This window comes from Globicephala melas, chromosome 10, assembly GCF_963455315.2.
Source record: "Globicephala melas chromosome 10, mGloMel1.2, whole genome shotgun sequence".
Taxonomy (NCBI): Eukaryota; Metazoa; Chordata; class Mammalia; order Artiodactyla; family Delphinidae; genus Globicephala; species Globicephala melas.
The window spans coordinates 61,604,738-61,610,498 of record NC_083323.1 but is presented as its reverse complement, the minus strand read 5'-3'; positions in this window follow the sequence as shown (position 1 = coordinate 61,610,498).

The window sequence follows — 5,761 nt, the reverse complement described above, 5'->3', positions numbered from 1 at the left end:
ATATATATATTTTTCTCCTCTCCCCCCCTTCCACGGCCCCCCCTCCTTTTTCTCCCCCCCCCCCTTTTTTCCCTCCTTCTGCTACTTGGATTTTTTTAGCTGCTGCGTCATGAGCATAATTTATGCAAAGAGCTTTGCCGCATGCTGCACCGCGCGCGCCAGCCGCCGGGGGCGGCGGGCTGGGCGGGCCGGCGAAGAAGGGAGGGGATCTGGGGAGGCGAGAACAAGCGATTGGGGCGGGGAGCCGGGGGGCTCAGACCCTTGCCACCCCGGAGGCCCCAGAGGCGCCCTCCCCGGACAGGAGTGGAAGGCCGGTGGGGCGGGTCACGCAGCTTCAGGTCGTTCCATTTTGGAAGGTGCGGGAGTGGGCGCGGGAGCACAGGAGTCCGGACTGGGGACCCTGTGCCACATTCCCGTCAGCCTAGGATTGGGGCCGTGACTCCCAGCGGCCGCCTTTCCTCTCTGGGTTAGTCAGTTGCCCTCCTCAACGTTGAAAGTCAAGTCCATGTCCATTCCCAAGCCCCAGGCCGGAACCTCACTGCGAGAAAAGGGAGGGAACGCAGACATCGCTCAGCCAGGGCCTAACCAACCTTTTGAGCAGCTGTGCCCCAGCTCCATCTCACGGAGGGGACCCTGGGCCTGAAAGCTCCCTCACCCCCACCTCAAGAGCAGTTGTGGGCTGTCTTGACTAAAGACAGCTTTCCTGCTTTCTTGACCAAGTAGACTAGGAAATGTAAAATATAGACAAAGTTCTGTGGCACGGAGAAAAAACAAGTTTCTGCTTTGGTGGTGGTGATGGCGAGGAGGGTTTGGTTTATTTAATAGAGGCTCTTGAAGGTATGGAAAGGGGAAGGAATAAGACGAGGCACCGTTTGGGGCTGAGGGCAAATGGACGGAGAAGTAGTTGACAAAGAAGCCTGTGCTCCGCCACGGGAGAGGCTACAACAGTGAGAGGCCTGCGTACCGCAAAAAAAATAAAAAAAAAAAAGAAGAAGAAGAAGGAGTTGGAAGAACAAAGGGGAAGAGAAAGAATGAGGGGAGGCGAGTTGGGGAGGAGGGAGCACTGTAAATCCAGTAAGCTGTGGATCCCAACGTTGAGGCAGCCTGCCATCAGCCTGGGCTGCTTCCCCTTTGCCCCTTCCTCCACTGCCACCCCTCCCCCCTTGTGATGAGCTAAGCATAGATGAGTTAGAGGTAGTGTGGGAATAGAGGTGGAGCCCTCAGCCCATTGCTGCTTAACGCCTCCTCCCATGGAAGGGCACTGGGAGGGGAGAGGAGAAGAGAGCTCTTCCACTAGAAGTTCAGGCAGGTAGTTTAACTTCTTCATTACTTTTAACATAAAGAGGGTGATACCTATAATCATTACTTCACAAAGTTAAGAAGTTTAATTGTGAGCCTGTATGTGAAAAAACTTTGGAAATATCTGTACAACAGTTTTAATCTGTTTTTTAGGCTCTAGACGCGCAGGCTCAGCGGCCATGGCTCACGGGTCCAGCCGCTCCGCAGCATGTGGGATCTTCCCGGACCGGGGCACGAACCTATGTCCCCTGCATCAGCAGGCAGACTCTCAACCACTGCACCACCAGGGAAGCCTCAGTTTTAACCTGTTATAACTGGCCTTGTGAAACTAATACATGACATGGTGGTATAGCTCTTGGGCGTTTTTGTTTGGTCTGTAGTCCCTATGGTCCTTCCTCTCAGACTGTAAATTCCTCAAGAGCACAGATTGTGACTTACTAATTTTCGGATTTCCTACTGCTCTTTATGTGAAGAAGAGGCTCAGTATTGTTATTGAATGTTGTCACACGAAGACAAAAACTCTTAGTCTATGTGACTTGGTTTGGTGCTACACACAGATAAATCAAATGCTTTGGATGACACGAACATCAGGGATAGTATGAAGGAAGAAATGGATGCGATCAAAGGGGTTCATGGACACATACATCAAAATGTTAATTGTGGGGCTTCCCTGGTGGCGCAGTGGTTAAGAATCCTCCTGCCAATGCAGCAGACACAGGTTCGAGCCCTGGTCCGGGAAGATCCCACATGCCGTGGATCAACTAAGCCCATGCGCCACATCTGTTGAGGCTGCGCTCTAGAGCTGGTGAGCCACAACTACTGAAGCCCACGCACCTAGAGCCCACGCTCCGCAACAAGACCGCAAAGAGAAGCCCACGCGCCGCAACAAACAGTAGCCCCCGCTCGCTCGCCACAACTAAGAAGCCCACGCATAGCAACGGAGACCCAACACAGCCAAAAGTAAATAAATTGATTATTTTTTTAAATGTTAATTGTGGTTTTCTTTGGGAAAAGGAAGCCTTAATTTTATATTGTATACACTTCTGCTTAAATTTTTGATGCTGAACATATACTACGTTTTTGTTGAAATTTTTTATTGGGGTATAACATGCACACAGCAAAGTACACAAATCTTAAATGTACATCTTGATGAATTATTTATATATATATAAAATATTATCTACATATATTACTTGCATACATCTACATATATAATAGATTACATATATTATTTATATATTTATTATAATCATTATATTTTATTATATCACACACATATATATATTTTATAAATATATACAAAATCGGGCTTCCCAGGTGGCGCAGTGGTTGAGAGTCCACCTGCCGATGCAGGGGACACGGGTTCGTGCCCCGGTCCGGGAAGATCCCACATGCCGCAGAGCGACTGGGCCCGTGAGCCATGGCCGCTGAGCCTGCGTGTCCGGAGCCTGTGCTCCGCAACAGGAGAGGCCGCAGCGGTGAGAGGCCCACGTACCCTCCCCACACACACACACTATATATATATATATATATATATATATATATACAAAATCACCACCCACGACATGATGTAGAGCATTTCCAACAGCTGAGAAGACTCCCCTGTGTTCCTTGTTAAGTAAACTTCCAGTTATCACCATAGCTTAATTTTGCTGGTTCTTGAACTTCATATAAATGGAATCAGACAGCATGTGTACTCTTTTGTGTCTGGCTTCTGTTACTCAGCATATGTTTTTGAGATTCACCCATGTTGTTGTGTCTAACAGTATTATTTGTTCTTTTTTATCGCTGCATATATTCCATTGTATAATTATACCACAGTTTATCCATTCTACTACTGATGGGCATTCGGGTTGTTTCTTTTTGTCTTTTATGAATAAAGCTGCTGTGAACATTCTTGCATAAGTCTTTTAGTGAATGTACGCACATATTTCTCCTGGGTAGATACTGAGGAGTGGGATTGCTAGGTTTGTGGTATATGTTTAACTTTTGTAGATACTGCTAAATACTTTTCCAAAATGTTTGAACCAATTTATATCCTTACTAGTAATGTATGAGAATTCTAGTTGTTCCACACCCTCACCAATACTTGCAATACAGTCTCTGTTTTTTGCAATATTGAAATATAAGATTTTTAGAATAAGTATATATTTTATAATCAGAAAAAAATGTCAACAGTACAGATATTTCCATGGCTGAGTTGGGAGAAGATGTCACTAGTGATATGCCATGCCAAAGAAAACTCATGAACAGTATCCTCAGCCCAGCACATTTTCTTTTTTTCTCCTTCACTCCACTTCCCATGCCTCTGAGCCTACAGTTATTCAACAAATATTTATTGTCTACTATGTGCCAAACACTGGGCTGGATGCTAAGTGTCCAGTGGTAAACAAAACAGACAGCTTTCTTGGAATTTATGGTCTTCCGGGGAAATAGATGTTAAACAAAAAATAAACACAGAAATATATCATTACACGTGATGATTAAGAAAACCAGAAGGTGATATGAGAGAGAATAACACTGGGGGCAGGGAAGGCCTCCCTGAGGAAGTCATATATAAGGCAAAGTTTAAAAGATGTAATAAGCAGGAGACCGAAGGAACAGCAGAGGCAATGAGGCAGGAATAAATTTGCTGTTCAAGAAACTGAAAGAGGATCAATGTGGCTGGAACACAGCAAGTGACAGGGGAGAATTGCACAAAATGCAGTTGGAAAGATAGGCAGGGCCCAGATCAGGAAAGCCTGGCCATGTACACCTCCAATTTTTCCATTCAGTTGGGTCCTTTTTTTTTTTTTTTTTTTTTTTTTTTTTTTTTTTTTTGCGGTACGCGGGTCTCTCACTGCTGTGGCCTCTCCCGTTGCGGAGCACAGGCTCCGGACGCGCAGGCTCAGCGGCCATGGCTCACGGGCCCAGCCGCTCCGCGGCATGTGGGATCTTCCTGGACCGGGGCACGAACCCGTGTCCCCTGCATCGGCAGGCGTACTCTCAACCACTGCGCCACCAGGGAAGCCCTGGGTCCTTTCTTTCTTTCTTTCTTTCTTTCTTTCTTTGCAAACTCTATTCAAGAGGTCTTCTTGAATAATACTGAATTGTTCTAATTAATATTATTATTTTAATTACATCATTGCTCCAATAACTTCATTATATAATTTGTAGTTAATAGGCCTTTCATTCTGTTTCCTGAGACTATATTGGTTTACCCAACAGGTATAGGACAGGGCCTTATGTTTCCTCTTTTACCCAGTCTCCTCCAAGCACCTAGCATATCACGGATGCTCTGTTGACAGTAAGAATCTCCCTTGGCCCCGTACTCTATTCCTAGAAAGCTCTTGGAATCTAAGTAGATAATCCTCAGGATCCTGTTTTACCTGGTTTGAGAACTGACCCAATTTCAAATCTTCAACACTTGCCCTGGAGCAACCACATTTCTCCAGGATCCAGGCATATTTTTCCAAACACCTTCCTTAACTGCGTAGTTAATCTTGCCCCTCCCCCCTCCAATCACCAGATTAAAGGCATCTCTGCTGTTGCTAAGGGAAGGAGGCTTGGGCAGGTGGTGGGAGTGAGTTGAAGGATGATACAGCAGGGAGTCAGGTTGGTCAGCAGGGAAAAAAACCTCTCAGCTGTGAGGAAAGACAGCAATGCAAATGCATTTTCAAGTGCTTCTGGGCCGGGTCCCGCCCAGCCTCCACCCGACCCCCGACCCCCACCCCCGCCCGCCATGTGTTTATCTGCTTGTTCTCTGAAAGCTTTTAGGACTTTCTTTTTTAAAAATCTCTAATGTCTTTAATTTTACAATGTCAATAGTTTGTGGTTAGCCAGCTTTCCTAAAACAAGGAAGCTATTGTCCACCTTGACTGGTTATATTGAAGTCCTTATGAGAAGAATGGGCCATCAAAGAAAAGGTGCTGTTAACAATACAGGGCTATTTAAGGTGAGAAGCCAGAGTTCTGAAAAATTTGCATGTGGCAAGGAGCGTGGCTGGGCATGCTCCATTTTTTATAGACTTCTCACCCTGAAATGCATATATTCTATTTACTTTAATTTTAGCAATGATGTAAAATTATTGCTGGGCTGCTGTCACTCTGACAGATCACCCTACCAGCTCAAAGGGTAAATAAGGTTTTTTTTTCCGTAATTTTTGTACAGTAACAAGGTGAGGAACATTTTAGCTCATAAATTATTCACCAAACCTCACAGGCATAATAGGCTGTGTGCATATTCATCAGGTTATCATCCATTATTCATAAGAAGTTCACTTCAACTGTTAGAAGAAAATGAGGTTGTTGATTGAAATCCTGAAGAAATGTGGGCTTTTATTCTCCCCCCTCCTTTTTCCCATCTGAGTAAGTCTGGAAGTTTCCATCAAAAAATGATATTGTAGGGGAAAAAATTTATTCCTGACATGTAGATGTGTAGATAAGAGGAAATAAAACTTGGAGTAGGAAATAAATTGGCAGGA